The following is an 18821-nucleotide window of genomic DNA, read 5'->3' as shown; positions in this document are numbered from 1 at the left end:
ATTATTTCTGGAAATTCATGGCCACTCATGAATTGTTCACACTTTTTCACTCATACATACGGTGACCATCCGTTCTGTTTTTCGCAGGACCGTACTGTTATTTAAAGGTCTGTCGTGCGCAGTTTTTCAAAACAGAAAACCCCCAAAATGTACTGATTTTTTCTAAGTGTCCTGCCTTAGTCCCGCATTTTCTTCGATAACTAATTGATAACTAAATAAGGGTAAGCAGGTTCAACCAGTCAATGCGTTCTAAATTTTGAACGGTTATGGGCAATGGACGACGAGAAAATGAAGACCAGCGTAAAATATATCAATAACACTGTTCTACAAATTTTGTGGTAATCGCTTAAGAAAAAAAAAATGTTTTCCAAGCCAATTTTCTTTTCAAACAAGCGTTTTCGTAATTATTTCGAAAAACGTGTTTTTAGTACATTTCGGAGCTATTCGTCAATATCTCATGAAAAAATTATCCAATCAACATAAGCGACCCACAGTTCTCTTACAAAAATATATTACTTTGTCGATTTTGATGAAAATTATTAGTGTTACAAGCGACCAAAATCGAAAAAAAAGTGAAATTTCAATGATAAGAAATATAGATGTTACGGAACCAGGGCTGCCAACTTGGCTCAAACCGTGCTATTTTTGGCCCTATTTCTCATCAAATGGCACTTAATTTTTCAATTTGGCACAAAGTGCCAAAATAGCACTTTTTAAAAATAGTAATATTTCAATACATTTTTGTGAAATCCTTTGCGTGTATTTCTTTTTCTCAACTAAACTTTTCCAATTTATAAAGACTATTCAACTGGTTTATCTTATTTTGGCATTGAACTTTTGTTTTAGAAATGTAGTTCTTATTTTAAATGGGAAGGATTAAAAAGGATGGCACCTTTTTTGGCACTTTTATTTTTCGATTTGGCAAATGTTGGCACTTTTTTCCACCAATATGGCACCTTATAGCTAAGGATAGTTCGCAGGCCTGTACGGAACACAATCTGCACAAATTATATACTTTTGCAAAGGGCCCATCAATACCTTTCGAGCTGTAGGTTGTTTCATGAGATATTGACGAATAACGGAAAAAAGTACTAAAAATTCGTTTTTCGAACAAATCTCGAAAACACTTCTTTGAAACCATGGGTATTTTTTCGCGTTCAACGACCCAAAGTTCGCCTAAAAAATTTGCTTTACAGAGGTTCTTATTTCCTGTAAAGTCATATGTAATATTCCTTATTATAATTGTAATTGTAAATATTCATTACAAAAAGATTAACACCAATGAAGCTAATGTGATTTATGTTTGAAGTTTAAAATTGAATTAATAATTAAGAAATATACACTCCTCCTTATTTAAATTGCGCACCCTTTTAATACTTAGTAGTTAGTTTTCCTTTTGTTTGTTTAATATTTATTAATTTTTTATAAAAATTTACCATTTTCTACGTCTAAATCCGATTCTAGAAATTAAAAACAAAAATAATAATAAACATAAGGGCGGCAATTATTTTTGTTGGCGGTGCTGCGCATTTTCTTCCATGTAACAATTTTGTCAAGCATACTTTGTATTGAAGAAAATCAAAAAAAAGGTTCGCTTTTCAAATGACGAGGAATGTATATATGTAGTATATTTTTGTTATTTTTATACAACGCAATTATATATAGGTAAATTTTTTGAAAAATTGTCCTGCATTTTCAAAATATATTTGTGGTGACCGTTCTCATACATCATGCATACTTCATTAATGCATACAACCGATTTCTACTGGGTAATAAAGCTTGTACATATATTCCTTGCGTGTATTTTGTGTAATACATATGCATATGTACATTAGACTGCATCACCAAAAAAAGCTGCGGTTTCACCGCCGGGATTACAAAATTTATTATATTTTAAGACGTCCACCAAAATATTTCGGAAAACTATTAAGATTTAAGCGAGCTGGATCGATTTGAAAATACCTCCAAAAATGGAGTTTTTATGAATTAAAATAGTTTCTTAAAGAACTTCTTGAAAAGAGTCCCCTCATATGACAAAACAGATTAGGCTTAAAAAATCTGCATAAAAATATTTAAAAATCTTTTCAACGGAATCGCAATAATGAGATTTTTGATGCCGTTTTTTTTTTACTTTTTTCTAAGATTGATTCACGAAAAACTTAAATAACTGGGCCAAAACTGTAGAAAGGTAGGAAAGGTATTTTCCCACTAGTTTTATTTATGTGCAAAAAAATCCATTCGTGTCCCAATTTTTTTTTTTTTTTGAAATACCAACATATCTTAATTCAACTTTGAATGCCGGTCGTTCATCCTACCTATCTCTCTCATCCTTTGCATGAGATTATTAGCACAGAAATAAAAAGGGTGAGAAAATACCTTTCCAATGATACCTCACAAGTCTAAATCGGAAGAGTTTAGGTGCAGTTATTAAGTCTTTCTTATACCAATCTTTGAAAAAAGTTAAAAAACAGCATCAAAAATATCATTATTACGTTTCCGTTCAAAATTCTTTTTTTATTTTTTTTTAATATTTTTATGTAAATGTTTTAAGCTTAAACCGTTTTGTCATTTGAGGGAATTTTTTCAAAAAACATCTTCAAGAAACTATTTTTATTCATAAAAAACTCCATTTTTGGAGGTATTTTCAAATCGGTATTTTAAGATATATTTTTTGGTGAGTACATTAGGTGATTTAGGTAAAAAAGGAAAATTTAGTAATTTTTAATATTTTTTTTATTTAGTACTTAAATTAAAAAAATTGAACGAGTAATTTTGCTGCTTTTTCGGGTTACAGCCTGTTTCCTAACGGGTCGTAAATCAAACCTGCGCAATTAAATAACTACTCGCTCGAGGCGACAAACTTGAAAAACTTGAAACTTTACAAAATTGTAAATTCTTTTCGATTGACGCTGCACCAGTTGAGAGGACTTCAGTTTTTTTTGCGGTTCAATAATTCAGGATTACATCGGGGCTGCAAATTTCGGATGTATCCTCCTGGCTTTCATCTTCACAATCTAGCATCATGGCAATATCGGCGTTTAAACACCGTTGTGTTCCAATTTGGAGAACCAATTGTTTTGGTTGTTTCAGAATTTGGAGAACCTGTTACGAAATCAGCGTTTTTCGATTTTAGCTTTTGTAATTAATTTTTAATCCTGTCTTCTGTAACTGGTTTGAAAAATGTGTGCTTATAGCGTCGCGACGTTGTGAATAGGTGGATATGGCTAATAAATTGTTATTTTGTAGGAATGAAAATTTCGAAGAAAATTCTATTTTGAAAGTCGTGGCTGCCAACAGGCATCCCGTTTTTTATAATAATTTCAATTATGGGAATCACGGACGATAAAGGTCGCAGATTTGCTTAATTCCCGGGTGACCTCATGGAAAGGTGCACCTGTAATGAACAGCTTGTAATTAGTTGTTTTATTAGTTAGCTGAGCATGGCTTTTCCTAGTTTCAGGAAGTAACAATTAATTACTCACCGCTGTCGGTACCATAAGCCATCAAATCCGTTTTGTTGTTCCATTCCATACGCTCAATGTGTTTTGATATATTTTTTGGGGCACTTGCACAATATTCGCATTCGCAAAAGCTCCGCATTGATTATTGCGAATGCGAAAGCGGTTGCGATTCGCAACAACCCTGATATGTATGTACGTATCACAGCGCACGGCAATGCTGAAATGACTCGCTTATATATACACGAGATTTGGAAGTTTTTATCCAGACGTCCAATCGACATGTTTGAGATATCGTTGGAAAGGTGCAGAGTGTGTGTGCGGGTACCTACTGTAGTAGGCGGGGTATTGCTATTAGCGTGCGAAAGAGTATAGCTGCAGATTTGATGAGGAAATTGCGGTGTACTAAAAACAGTGGAGTACAAAGAAATAGAATTGTACGTGGTAAATAAGTGTGTAAAAACACTTTTACAAGAGTGGGTGCCGGCATACTACGAGTATACGGTACGTGGCAAATTATTTTGCGAACTTGTGCATACAGTGGACAATTTTTGTCGGTTCCAGTTGCTGGAAAAAGTGCTCGTTATCCTGTGGTTTGGAAGCAGGTACGCGAGTGGACATTTAGTGTCGTAGCCGAAATAGGCGAAAAAAAGACCAAAGGGTCATATAGTGCAAAAAAAGGTATACTGTACAGCTAAGTACAGATTAACCAAAAGTGGCATCAGCTCACGAAGAAGCATAGTAGGCTTAGAGTGAGAAACGGTATACCAAGCCAAACTGTGGCGTGGCGTCATTGATTGCGGTGACGTGTGAGAGTGAGTGAGATAGTTGACGGCGTCAGTCAAAAAGGGCCGTAGCAACGATTCTCTGAAAATAGACAGTGTATAGCAAACATGGGCACTTTTGCCCGTATGGGCTTTTTTGCCCGATTGGGCAAGCGAGCCCATTTCGCGGGCTAGATCAGGGGAAAATTATGGGAAAACGGTAAAGGGGGCAACAAATCTTACTAATACACGTATAGCAATGAGAGCCACTGTACACGCATTCTGGAGTAAAAAGGCTCACTCTCCCAAACGTACGCCACATACACTCCTCGTCATTTGAATAGCTCAACTTTTTAATCTTTAGTATTTACACTTTTAATTTTGTTTATTTAATATTCAATACATTTATTTTTTTTAATTTTAAAACTTTATACAGAGTTAAAAAAATGTCACTCTCTTTAAATAGCGGTGATTTTTGACAATTTTTGGTGATAGTGCTGCGCATTTTCTCTCATACAAAGTATGCTCGACAAAACTTTTATATGGAATAAAATGCGCAGCACTGTCAATAAAAAATAAATGAATTTGAAAAATCGGGGCTGTTTTAGAGTTACTTCAAACTTGCACTTAATTACACTATAATGGAATGGGCTACAAAACTGCATATCAGAAATTTTTCTAAAAATATTATTAACTTATTCACTGCAGGTCATTAGGATGGCATACCCCTATGTTGACCTTTTTTAAGAACTGTTTCCAACTGTCGAGAAAAACGAAAAAATCATATGAAATGCTGCCCAAGAAATGGAAAATAAACTTTCTTTTAAGTTTTAGTTTGTAAAAAATTTTAAAATTGCATTTACCCGTAGAATATGCTATATCGTCACTAGACACGAATAAAGGCGCGAGCTCAAAAGTTGACGGCGAAAAAAGACGCATAAAAAAATTTCAGCGTCAAATACTCTTAACATACTTCGCCAAAGTTTTTTATAAGCATCTTTTTTCGCCAAATTTTTTTAAACGCTTCTTTTCACCGTCAAAACACCAGCGCGCCTTTATTCGAAACGGACTATATTCGGCCTTTCACATGTACACGATCGGCTTCTTACACGTACACCATGAACGAACGAATAAAGATCACCCAGCACGGCGTGCGAGAAAAAAGTTATTTTTTTGCAGTGACGTCATTTTTTCGCCGCCATGTGAAGGAAACGGAATGAAACCTGTGTGTGAATGAAAGAACCCAAATGGCAGAATTTACCTTGACGAACACTTGCTCACTCCTTTTGTTTTCGACTAGTATGAGCTCTACAACAATTTTGCGCTTCATGGCTATGAAGACACTGCCACCGCGCTTATGGCTGCTCGTTAAATAGTTTCTGCCTTTTCTAAATATGGCATATGTATCGCTGATTATTTCGCCATCAGATATAGAGGGGTTTAGCCAGGATTCACTTATACATATAATGTCACTATTACTACGTTTATTCGCACGTATTATTTGCAAATAACAATTGGCAATATGGTAAACTTTGCCGCATAAACGCTGAGTTAATTTTTTATTTGCAAATAAGTAAATCACGCAAATAAGTATTGATTAGCGGTACTATTTGCAAATAAGCGCAAGACGCCGCCATTCTTTCCTTTATTTCCTTTTACGATGGTCATCATATTGCCTTTTTATAATCAAGACGTTGCCATTTTTAATCTTATTTTCTTTTTCGATGGTCATATTATTGCCTTTTTATAATCAGGCAATATTAAATAGAAATTTTTCACCATCGAATAAACAGTGAGTTAGGTATTTGGAAATTATTTTTATTTGCAAATAGCTTACGTACAGTATATAACAGCTAGCTGAAGAGGTCAGAAATTAATTCAATTTGGTTCTCAGACCTCTTGTATTTTGATAATAGACTGTGAGTTTATGATTTTCTTTGCTTTTCTTTGGACGTGTAAAAGGACGTTTATTTACTATTTTCGGTATGCCGTTTCTGTACTTTATTGTTTTGTTATCATCACCGTTTTTTGTTAGCGTTTCCAGTTGTGAGATGACCTTGTTAAGCTGAGGGTAGGTCCGGCTTGAATGAGATCCTGGTATCGTTGGTTGGTTTGATCTTCAACAGATTTCGGGCTATAGCAATAGATGGGGTATTTATTAGAAGTGGGCGATTTTTGCCTTCAGTTGGCCGCCCTAGTCGACGCAGCCTAAGGTTAGGAATAACTTCCGCCATCGCTTGTGGGACTACAACAGCTATTCTTCCCCGGTCGTCATTTAGGCGGTCAGTGCCAACAGGTTTGCCAGACTCAGGTACATTTAAGGCAACGACTTTTGTTTCACTCTTTTTACGTTCAACAATTTCGGATATAATATCGTTGGGATCAAGTGGACAATTTTCAACCGAGTGTAGACTGTTTTCGACATTCTTGACTCGTTTCTCTAATTGGGCATACTGTTTGGTGTTTTGTTCAGCAAGTTTGTTTAAGTCGGATCTGATTCCAGAGACACTACTTTCAATCCTCTTAATTTTTTCATTAACGGTGCCCAAGTGCTTTCTGAATAGCTGTTCAATCTTACTGGTTCTTAATGGCTCGTCATCAATATCTTCCGCGACTTCAGATTCGAATATGCTTACTTCACATTGGCACGTTGTACATTGCCAAGTGTTGCACCTCTTTTTTTAAATTCTGCATTTTTTATGGAACCACTTTTTGCATTTGGTACATCAAATACTACCAGCATTTTCTTTAATCTGCTTAACACAACCTGTACACATATATTTGTTCGGTGCCATTACTTCCGTTCTTAATCGCAGTATTTATCAATAAATTTATTTTAAGTAATTTGGTTTCGTTATATCAATTGATGACAGTTTCAATAAATTCAAACCAATTCGAAGATCTTATGATACGCCTGGTCACCTTGTATGAGTTCGCTTGTATAAATTCGCCTTGCTTTGGCCGCACTCTTAGGTATTTCGCTGTCAATGATCGGTAATTTTTCAGTTTTGTTATTTATCGCGATTTGGCGCAATTCCCCACAGCTTCGCCTCCCAATTTTCAGCCACTTATATCGAAGGCACTTTTTCTGTTATTTGTCCCTTTAAGGGCCGTTTGCACCATGTCTAGTTAACGCTAACTGGGGGCACATCCTTCAGTTAAGCACGTTAACTGCTTTATCGATCACATGTTATGTGATGGGTGTCGATAACGTCGATAAAGATGTTTAACTGGGAGTTAGAATTAACTAGACATGGTGCAAACGGCCCTAATTGTCCAGAATGGCTCTAGTGAACAAACATGATCCAACTACGCAAGATCTGACAAGATGAAGCAAAGGAAAAAAGTAATTTTCTGGCTGACGTTTGTAATTTCGGCGACATGTTATTTTCTGTGAAAAGCAAACAAAGAATCCGAAGACGAAGCATAAAGAAAAACTGCAAGCCATGTTGTGCACATGTTTGTGCTAACCAATTTATTATTTTTGTACGTGTTTTTGCATCCAATCACCGCGCACTTCATTTTAATTACATTTGCACAAAAAATCACTAAAATAAACCACCGACAAAATACACATAAAGAAAGAAGCAAAACAGAAATAGCAAACTTCAAAATTACGAACGTCACACACTTTTTTCTCAATTGTTATTACAAATGGCTGCTTCTTCTTATTTGGCGCTGTAACCGCCTAAGCGATGTTGGCCGAGTTCAGCAAAGCACGCCAGTCGTTTCTCTTCTGTGCCAACTGACGCCAATTGGAACCGCCAAGTGAAGCCACCACCCTGATCCACCTGATCTTTCCATCGCAGTGGGGATCTCCCTCTTCCTCTGCTACCATCAACGGGTTCCGAGTTGAAAACTTTTAGAGCTGGAGCGTCGGTGTCCATTCGAGCGACTTGGCCAAGCCAGCGGAGCCGCTGTATTTTAATTCGCTGCACTATGTCCATGTCGTTGTAAAGCTCATACAGCTCATCGTTCCATCGTCTGCGATACTTGTCGTCGCCAACGCGTAAACGCCCGTAAATATTCCGCAAAATCTTTCTCTCGAACACTTCAAGAGCCGCCTCATCGGATGTTGTCATTGTCCATGCTTCTGCGCCATATAGCAGCATGGGCATGATGAGTGACTTTAAGGGTGGGTAACTGTAAATTTTGGTGTGCTGACTCAGTAACTCCACCTTACTTTAATGAGTCAGCACAGTGAGCTGGCACAAGTGTGCTATCGCACAATTGGTATGTACATCGAAATTATTGATGATGTTAGTAATCGGGGTGTAGAGCAGGTCGCCTCCGCGTGGTGCACCCTGGGTAACGCCAAATGGCCTACGGCCTCCACGGCCTCTTAACCTGAACGGTAACGACCCTGGCTTCGTCCTCTGACTACGATTCTGAAAACGTTTTGGATTTGTCGATCCCTGAGCTGGTGGTTGTGGTATTCTACCACCTGAGTATGCTGGGGTGACACTCAGCAGAAATGGCTGGTGGGCTAATGCCGCAACTGCCCCCGTCCCGTTAAAACCCTGGCAGGCCTCAGGGTACGTTCCAATTCCCGTCGCCGTTTAGTTGGTGGTGTAGGTGCGGTTGAGATGACTTCCGTCTTTGCGCTGGTCGGCTCTGAACTCATGACCCCATAAGGGCATGGGTCAACCCTCGCCATAGTCTTGTTCAGAGGTAGCTATGGGACCATTTAAAGGCGACTACACGCTCGGGTTTTGGATAGCGGCTCTGAGTGGGGACCCAACAGACATGAAAAATAATGAAAATAACGAAAACAAAAAAAAACAAAAAAATTACAAAAAATAAGCTTTCGAGCGGTGGCGGGGAGTCGGAGCCGACCCCCAAAGCCGGCTCATCTGGGGGGGGCTACAGCACCACCTTCGGTATGCGAGGCGAAACCTCCTCGTTCTACAACTTCCATCTCTGGGGGATCCTTAACGGATGGTCGCTCGGGGGGTAAGAACGCGTCGAAGCCGACGCACTTAAACGCTTCTGGGGGGCAGGTGCTGTCGCCACTGGGAGGGCAGGAGTGCCGGAACCGGACTCCGTGGGGGTCTCTAGGCAAGGGGCCGGACTGAGAGAGCGATTAAGGGGGGTGCTAGACGGAATCGCCAGCACCAGCGCGGGCTCCTCTCCCAGTCTTCCGGGTCTGTCCTCGAAGGCTCCCCACAAGAAGCCTTCGGGAATGCCTAAACGGCAAATATCGTCGGGCCGAAAGGCTTACTCCGACTGGCGCATGGCTACCAAGATTTTGGAGCGCTATGGCGGTCAAGATGCTTCTCAGCTTACTGAGAAACATTTGAAAACGCTCGAGTGGGCCAAAGGGGTGCTGTGTGGCCGGGATGAGAAGGCTAAGAACCCGACGAAAGGAGACGCGAGTGCGCCTCCTACGGGTCCTAAGAGACAAAGGTCTCAAGAGGGAGAAGGCTCCCACGCAAAAAGTCCCAGAAATGGGGTTGCGCCTGCTCTGTTCAGCGAAATCGCTAAGCTGGCGGGATCAACTACCCTGGGGGTCCTCGATCGAGGCAGAGAAGATGGCACCATATCCAGGGAAAACTGGAGGCGCGTGGCAGCGGCCATCTCCTCTGTCTTTCTAAGGGTGGTCAGAGGAAACCCTGGTCCACCTCCGCGCTGTGAGAATGGTGGGTGGCATCATGGCATCCACAAAAGAATTGTATGCGCCGACGAGCGGTCGGCATCGTTATACAAGTCTGCAGTGTCTCTGGTGGGGGAGGTTTGGGAGGGCGCCAAGCTGGAAGCCGTGGAGGAAAAGGATCTTCCTGCCCGCCCGCGGGCCCGTGTCTGGCTCCCCGTCGAGCCCTCCGCACCGGAGGAGATTGAGGAAATCCTCCGTTACTGCAACCCGCATCTGCCCACGCACAACTGGAGGGTTGTCAGATTCGAGGGGTCCGAGGATTCCGAGGAGTCGCATCGGCAAGCGCTGATACTACTCAATGCGGAAACCCTCGGCCCTCTCGCTGAGTCCAGGGGAGTCATCACCTATGGATTCGAAAGGGTAGTCCTTAGGGTCTACCAATCCGATTCCAGGGGTGATGGCTCTCAACCTCCTGAGGTGCCGGAAGCACGTGAGCCCGCGGCGGAGGAAGCCCCCATGAGCATGGAGGTGGAATCCGTCATGTCGGGGGCCGAAAGTGCTGAGGATGCCCTCTCAACGGAGGGATCCGTCGTCAGCATCGGACGGTTCTACGACAGGGCGGAGGAAGAGAGGCTCTTAGCCTCAGTAAACGAGGACGTCGAACTGGCGTGGCTGGAGCGGACTTTGAAGGATGAAGATCCTGCAAATAAACCTCCAACATTCTAAGGCGGCGTCCGCAAATCTCCTTATCCACCTTGAGCAAGGTGGAGCCGATGTAGTCCTGATCCAGGAGCCGTGGCTAAGCAGTAGCGGTATCTCCGGGATCAGGACGCCAAATTTCAAGCTGATGGTGCAGAATCAAGCAGGTAGACCAAGATCCTGCATGCTCATCAGAAACGAATTCAAAGCACTAATTCTACCTAATTTCAGCAACGAGGACATTGTGACTGCCAGCCTGGATAGCGGTGCCGGAAAGCTCTGGATCATACCCGCTTACATGGCTCATGATGACCTCCATTACTGCTGCGTGAAGCCATAGCCGAAGCGAGGCGACGGAAAGCCGACGTAATTATTGGGTCGGATGCAAATTCACGACACTCGTGCTGGGGAAGCTCAGATATCAATGCAAGAGGTGAGTAACTTTTTGATTATATTCTAAGTGAAGATTTATGTATCTGTAATAGAGGAAACGAACCGACCTTTATCACCGCGGCAAGGCAAGAGGTCCTTGACCTCACCCTAGCCTCGTCTTCTGTAATATCCCGCGTTTCCGACTGGAGGGTTCTTAATGATTACTCCTTTTCGGACCATAGGTATATTCAGTTTTTTCTGGACGAAGATCGTCCCAAAAGTATCCCCTTTAGGAACCTTAGGAGAACAAACTGGGACCTCTATAGTAAAAAACTTCGGGAACTACTCCCAGAGGCCCCCCAGGAGAGCTTAAGCACCGAAGGCTCGATTGATGTTATGGTGGAAAAGTTTACATCAGCTTGTAGGAGTGCCATCGAAATCTCTTGCCCGCTGAGTAGGCCGGGGGACAAAGTACGACCAAAATGGAGGACGGTGGAACTCTCAGAACTCAGGGCGACGAGTAGACGCCTGTTCAATAAAGCCAGGAAGAGTGGACAACACTCCGACTGGGAACTCTATAAGATCGGACTGGGCATCTATAAGTCCGAGATAAGAAAGGCCAAAAGCGAGTCATGGAGAAACTTCTGCGAAGCCGTAGAACGTTGTAATGAATCATCTCGATTTAGGCGAATCCTTGCGAGGAATCCCGTACCCTTGGGATACCTGAGGGACGAAGAGGGCAACTGGGCGATGAGTGGAGAGGAATCGCTTAAGCTACTCCTTGATACTCATTTCCCAGAAAATCCTGCACCGCGCGAACCTATCGCTGTTGGAAAGGGCGAATGCTCTATCTCCTCCTCCGGTGAATTACTGGAGAGGCGCCGACTGCTCTGGGCAATCGACTCTTTCAAGCCCTTCAAGTCCCCGGGACCGGATGGCATCATTCCTGCGCAGCTGCAAAAGGCTGTGGAGGTCTCGTGTCGCTGGCTCACCCCTATCTATGCGAGCTGCCTAGAAAGAGGATACATCCCGGGGGCTTGGAGGTGCGTAAGGGTCACGTTCATCCCCAAAGCAGGGAAGAACTCTCATGTATCCCCGAGGAACTTCAGACCAATCAGTCTCTCATCTTTCTTATTGAAGACTTTTGAGAGACTGATTGACCTGCACATAAGAAACAGGATTCCTCGAGAGCGTTTTAGCCCCTCTCAACACACCTACCTGAAAGGTAGATCCGTGGAATCTGCCCTGCACTCAATCGTCAAAACCATAGAGGAGTCTCTTAAAAACAAAGATTTTGTAGTGGGTACCTTCCTTGATATCGAGGGGGCTTTCAATAATGTCCTTCCTGGGGCGATAATAAGAGCCCTTACTAAGCTCGGAGTCGAGAGCTACTTAGTAAGGCTCATCTCACACTTGCTGCACGACAGAACTGTCACAGCGGAATGGGGCAACGCCTCTGAGCAGCGTAAAGTAAGCAGAGGCACCCCGCAGGGAGGCGTCCTTTCACCCTTCCTCTGGATAGTCGTGATAAACGACGTCCTGGAGGAATTGGAGAGGACAAGATGCCGGTTTATTGCCTACGCGGATGACGTGGCACTCATCGTCAGAGGAAAGTTCTTGAACACTCTGTACGATCTCATGCAAGGGTACCTAAACAGGGTCACAAACTGGTCCGCTAGCTGCGGGCTTGCTGTCAATCCTGGAAAGACGGAGCTCGTTCTTTTTACCAGGAGGTACAAAAAGCCTCATGCCCAGCTTCCCTCACTTCCACTTGTTCTCTCTGACAGGGTCAAGTTCTTGGGCGTGATCCTGGACGGAAAACTGTCATGGAAACCTAATATTGAGGAACGAGTGAGGAAGGCATCGGTGGCCCTCTACTGCTGCAAGAATGCCATAGGGAAGAGATGGGGCCTCTCCCCAAAAGTGATGTATTGGCTATATGAAACCATAATTAAACCAATAATGTTGTATGGTATGGGGTCATCGTCTGGTGGAGTTCACTGGAAAAGACCACTCATGTTAGGAAGCTAGAGCGCGTGCAAAGGGCAGCCCTCGTTGGGATCAGCGGGGCGCTCCGAACCACTCCCACCTTAGCGCTAAACGCTATACTCAATGTCGCACCTGTCGACATTTCGGATGGAATGGAAGAGGGGTAGTCTCTGGAGAAGAGGTCCAATAAACATCTTTACGGACGGATCGAAGCTGGAAAGGAGAGTTGGAGGAGGTGTCTACTGTCAGGAACTCTCAGTAGATCTTACTTTCAGACTGCCGGATCTCTGCAGCGTCTTTCAGGCAGAGGTGGCCGCTATAAAGGAGGCAGCCGATTGGCTACGCACCAATGTACTGTCAAAAAAGGAGGGTAAATATATATACTGATAGCCAAGCGGCAATCAGGGCGCTGGGATCGCTAATGGTGTGCTCAAAACTGGTTGGGGAATGCCTGACCTCTCTCTCAACTGCCTCGGAGTACTTCCAGATCAAGCTGATTTGGGTCCCGGGGCACAGTGATATCGCGGGAAATTGCAGGGCTGATGAACTGGCCAGGCAAGGCACCCTTGAGGCCATCACCTCGGATAGGGAGGGCATTGGAGTTCCGCTGGCAACCTGCGGCCTGCTTTTGGACAGATGGGCTCATGGTCGGCTCAGCGAGCGCTGGGAAAAAACCCCGACTTGCAGAGTTGCAAGGTCCTTCTGGCCGGTTGTGGACCGCAGGCGGTCAAGGGAACTGCTGCAGCTGGCTAAGCGTCAGCTCTCGATTTTCACAGGTGTACTGACCGGACACTGTCCAATGGGAACCCACGCGGTGCGACTCAATATCGTCACGGATCCCTACTGCCGCAGTTGCCTGGAAGACGAGGTGGAATCATCTCAGCACTTCCTACTCAACTGCCCGGCATTCGCTAGATTACGGTTTAAGCATCTCGGTGCGCATTTCATCGACACTCCCGAGGGACTCTCCGGAGTGGACATCAGCTGTTTGAAGAACTTCATTATGAACACCCAGCGCTTCTCGTAATTTTTACGCAGTTACCGTCCCTATGTAATGTGGTATCACAATGGACAATCAAATGTCTAAGTGAGTCCCCTTTGCGGGTCTGCCACCTTAACCTAACCTAACCTAGTAATCGAAATCGATTTAGAAAAGGTTATCCTTAGCTTCTGTTTGTAGCTGGCCGGCAAAATTTTAGAAAGCTGATTTCAACTGGTGAGTTCATTTGCAAAATAATTCCCTACTTAGTTTTACTTGAGAGTTGTCACATAAGAATCTGTAAAATGGGCTATGCATGTAAGCGGTTACCCAACGCATAGCACTTCACATTTAGAATTCTATTTGGTTTTGATTTTTACGTAGAAATGGTATAGCAGTGCAAGTATGCATAACTGGGCTATTCGCCTTGCTTCTTTTTAAATTTAGTAGTCGTATATTCAATTCATGGTTAGTTTAGTGATGTCATCTATTATGGTACTTTTTGGAAGATCGTATTGTATGAATGTGTGAGTTCATCAATTGAGTTACCACATCGACACAGTTCTAAACAATGCAAGCCGCACCGAGCTATGCAGTGTCAGCACATCAACTGATTTACCATATCGGCTCTTTAGCATACTGAGCTATACATTGTCAGCATATAAACTGAGTTACTGAGTTACAAATTTTTTCAGAGGTGAGTCTGAGCGTGCGGCACAGTTCTAGGAGTCAGCACAGTGCTGAGTTACCCACTACTAAGTGACTTATAGAGTGTGCCGTATGTCGAGAGAGGACTTTACTCCTGAATTGCCTACTCAGTCCAAAGTAGCACTTGTTGGCAAGAGTGAATCTGCTTTGGATTTCCATGCTGACATTATTATCGGTGTTAATGCTGGTTCCCAGGTAGACGAAATTCTCTACTTTCTCGAAATTGTAACTGTCAACAGTGACGTGGATGACAAGGCGCGAATGTGCTGACTGTTTGTTTGATGACAGGAGATACTTCGTCTTGTCCTCGTTTACCACCAGACCCATTAGCTTGGGTTCCTTATCCAACTTGGAAAAGGCAAACAGACTTCGCGGTTTTTGATACCACATGATACCACACACACACGTGGAAAATAAGTTGGATGAAAATGCCCAAAGTACATCAGCCCTCTCAGTGCATCGATTGAAAAACAAAGCCGCCCGCGCGGCCAGCCTTGGATCGATTCAACTGCAAATTCAACTTTTTTGCTTACAACGCTCCAAACCACGCCCGCTTCGCTTGATGTCACTGTTTTATTTTTTAAAATATGTACATATGTATACTTACAATAAAAGTTGCCTCTTTATTTCCGTGCTGGGACGTGTCCCGTCGTGTCGGGCAACTGAAACTCTTAACGTGGGGGCTCGTGCGTGTTTTTGAAAGCTGATTTTGCACTCGTGCCGGGCCGGGCCTGAAAATTTAGTCGTAAGCATTTGAATTTCTCATCCGTGTCGTTGATATCCATGTTTACGCTATCACGACAAAATTACATATGAGCCGCTCTCCGTCTGTGGCAAACGACAGCAAACATGTTCGTCATGTGTAGCCAGTGTAATATAGAGTCACTAATCAGGAAATATACTTAGGGCTGGTTACTCAATGTCTGGTTAACACTAATCTCCGGTTAAACATAGTTATCGACGTTACCGACTCCCTGTTGTATGCATGAGTCGATAACGATGTTTAACCGCAGATTAGTGTTAACCGGACATTGAATAACAGGCCCTTAAATAGAATTCTAGGAACAACATGGCTTGTATGATATTGATGTTATTATTACTACGTTTATACGCACGTATTGTTTGCAAATAACCATTTGCAAAATGGTAAACTTTGCCGTATACACGCTGAGTTAATTTTTTATTTGCAAATAACTAAATCACGCAAATAAGGCCCAGTAGTTCAAAGTCTGATTAGCACAAATCGGAGGTAGAAGCTCTGGTTAAATACAAAGACTGCTTTATCGATCACATGTTATGTGCATGATGTCGGAAACGTCAATAATGATGTTTAACCGGCAAGTACTGATAACCCGACATTGAACAACCGGCCCTTAGTATCGATTAGTGATATTACTTGCAAATAAGCGCAATACGCCGCCATTCTTAGGTTTATTTTCTTTTTCGATGGTCATCCTTTTGTCTTTTTATAATCAAGATCTTGCCATTTTTAACTTTATTTTCTTTTTTGATGGTCATATTATTGTCTTTTTATAATCAAGCAATATTAAATAAAAATTTTTCGCCGTCGAATAAACAGTGAGTTAGGTATTTGCAAATTATTTTTATTTGTAAATAGCTTATATATATGATAAATTAAACGGTATCGCAAGAAAGTACCCTTTTGGGTATTAATCATGATCCAACTACAGAAGATCTGACAAGATGAAGCAAGATAAAAAAGTAATTTTCTGGCTGACTTATAATTTCGGCACCATGTTATTTTCTATGAAAAGCAAACAAACAATATGAAGACGAAGCATAAAGGAGAAAATGCAAGCAATTTTGTACCACATGTTTGTGCTAACCAATTTATTATTTTGCAACCAATCACCGCGCAATTCATTTTAATAACATTTGCTCAAAAAATTATTGAAAATCTCTTAATTGATCTTATTATGATACATTAAGCGGTATCGCAAGAAAATACCCATATGGGTATCAATCATGATCCAACTACACAAGATCTGACAAGAGGAAGCAAAAGAAAAGGCAATTTTCTGGCTGACGTTTGTAATTTCGCCGCCATGTTATTTTCTTTGCAAAGCAAACAAAGAATATGAAGACGAAGCATAAAGAAAAAAATCAAAGCAATTTTTGAGCGCATGTTTGTGCTAACCAAGTTATTATTACGTGTTTTTGCAACCAATCACCGCGCAGTTCATTTTAATTACATTTGCACAAAAAATTTATTCAAAATTGCCTAAAAATCAATGAAATAAACCAGCGACAAAATACACATAAAGAAAGAAGCAAAACAGTAGTAGCAAACTTCAAAATTACGAACGTCACACACAACACACGTCTGCTTCTCAACAGGTCAGATCTGCTCAAATTGGTTGATGGGTATCAATAGAACGTCACCCTAGTATCGAATACCGATTTACCCAGTATCGAATCAAAAGTATCGATACCAAGATTTTATCAATAGTATCGCAACCCCTACGTGTATTAAATATATTAGTGGGGATATATTTTGGTGACGTGCATATGATTTACCAACAAGTGTTATAATATATGTTTTTAATCAGAATTTAGGATCAACATTTCCTGACATGGGTATATTTGTCTTAATAGGAATTTTCTTTACACTGCTCTGCCCAATATACGTATTGGGTACATTCAAATACTTGGAGGACAACAAATTAAATGACGACGATTTCGCAGGACAAATTTCTCAGTTCCCACTTTTGATGCCGCAAGTATCTCCAAATACGGTAAATATTCGGTATATTTTAGTATAATGAATCCCTTATCCTCGAAAACGGGTTATGACCCATGTTGCCCTCCGTCCCGTTTTCGATGGGTAACGGTACAAAACCTGGTGGGACGCAAAAGGGTTGACTTTAGTGTACATCGACAAGTCTGTGTTTCAGCAAAAATATCGAAAAATTTTCTCATGAAACTGCGAGGATGATAAATTTTGTGGCAGGTAATTAAAGTGTCGTGTCAATTTTTAAACCTTTTTCGCATTCTGGGCGCCCTTGTAACCGGTAAATTTGGTTATCATCTCATAAACTGGTAACGAAATATTGGGGTATTGTTTGCATATTTGTACCACGATTTTGGGGTGCTATGTCCAAACGCGTAAATTGAATCGAATCAAAAAACTTGTGGGCAGCTGCTGCAGCTGGCCAGACATAACAGTAGTCAGCGCTGGTCTGATAAACAGCGAATCATCGCGGCCTATGCTGACTTTGGCATCAGACCATCTGCCCACAGTCATCTCGATCGATAAACCAACTGACTTTGATTCCGCGGAACACCGGACCTATATCAACTTTTCTAAAGCTGATTGGAAACCTTGGTGAACGTAAGTTCCGAAGGGCTATCACCGCTGCTGCAGCTCACTTCGTACCGGCAGGATGCATAACGGATCCACGTCCAAATTTCCCTGCTTTGGTCAACCGCACAGTGAGACAGTTCCCAGGACAGTCGGGTCTACGTAACCGGAACGACCCAGATTTATATCTGGCCAAGGACTGTCACTCCAGCAACACTCCCCAAAAAGTCTTTGGGGAATTTGTATGCTGCTACAACAACAACAACAGCCCAATAGTAACCGCGGCAAAAAATGGTTTTTGACGTGTCGTCCAATTTGGATGAAGTTTTCACAGTATATTAACAGATATATGAGTAACAATTCCCTGAAATTTCAGCCTCATAACTTCATTACTTTTTGGCCTAGAGCAAGTCAAAGTTGAGGTATGCCAACGCGCTTGAAATATGTTAGTTCAATATGTAATAATCAAAAGCTTATTAAAATAAAAATACATAATAAATGTAACTTTAAAGTATTTTTTTAATTAATTTAGTTATTGTAGAATGAGTAAATGAAAAAATAAATTAAAAAAAAAAACAAAATTTTTTTTTCTTAACAACAGAATTGTGGTGCAAAAATTGAACATTTTGCATTTTCAATGGCCTAGGAAATATAGAGCAGCCCCTCGCCCTAGGTGCAGACTTATACCAAATGAAAGTTTGAAGTCTCAGCTTTAATTTAAAGTAGAGGACATATAGCAAAAGTTTGCAAAAGCACATTAAACATACAAAAAACTACAAAAAGTACGTAACGCGCACATTCTGTCGCTATACGTATGTTAGCATGCAATAGCATGTTTACAACTTTTTACTTTTATTTTTTTTAATTGTTTACTATTCACTTATTGTGCAAGAGAATAGTAATAAATTACATTTGTTTTTTGTTAGTTATTTAGAAT

At 41.7% G+C, this 18821-nt stretch overlaps 2 protein-coding genes across 2 annotated transcripts in view; one reads left to right on the top strand and one right to left on the bottom strand.

Moving 5' to 3' along the window:
* Positions 1-18821, bottom strand: part of LOC118743565 — a 120838-nt gene that overhangs the window by 90341 nt on the left and 11676 nt on the right. The gene's annotated exons all lie outside the window — the stretch shown is intronic.
* Positions 17027-18821, top strand: part of LOC118742247 (peptidylglycine alpha-hydroxylating monooxygenase) — a 148891-nt gene continuing 147096 nt past the window's right edge. Inside the window, exon 1 of the mRNA XM_036474172.1 lies at positions 17027-17318. The gene's annotated coding sequence lies outside the window, so the exon portion shown is untranslated. The remainder of the gene's footprint in view (positions 17319-18821) is intronic.

This window comes from Rhagoletis pomonella, unplaced genomic scaffold (assembly GCF_013731165.1).
Source record: "Rhagoletis pomonella isolate Grant_MI unplaced genomic scaffold, Rhpom_1.0 Rhpom_scaffold_00007, whole genome shotgun sequence".
Lineage (NCBI taxonomy): Eukaryota > Metazoa > Arthropoda > Insecta > Diptera > Tephritidae > Rhagoletis > Rhagoletis pomonella.
Note: the sequence above shows the minus strand (reverse complement) of the source record. Positions and strands in the feature narration are given on the sequence as shown.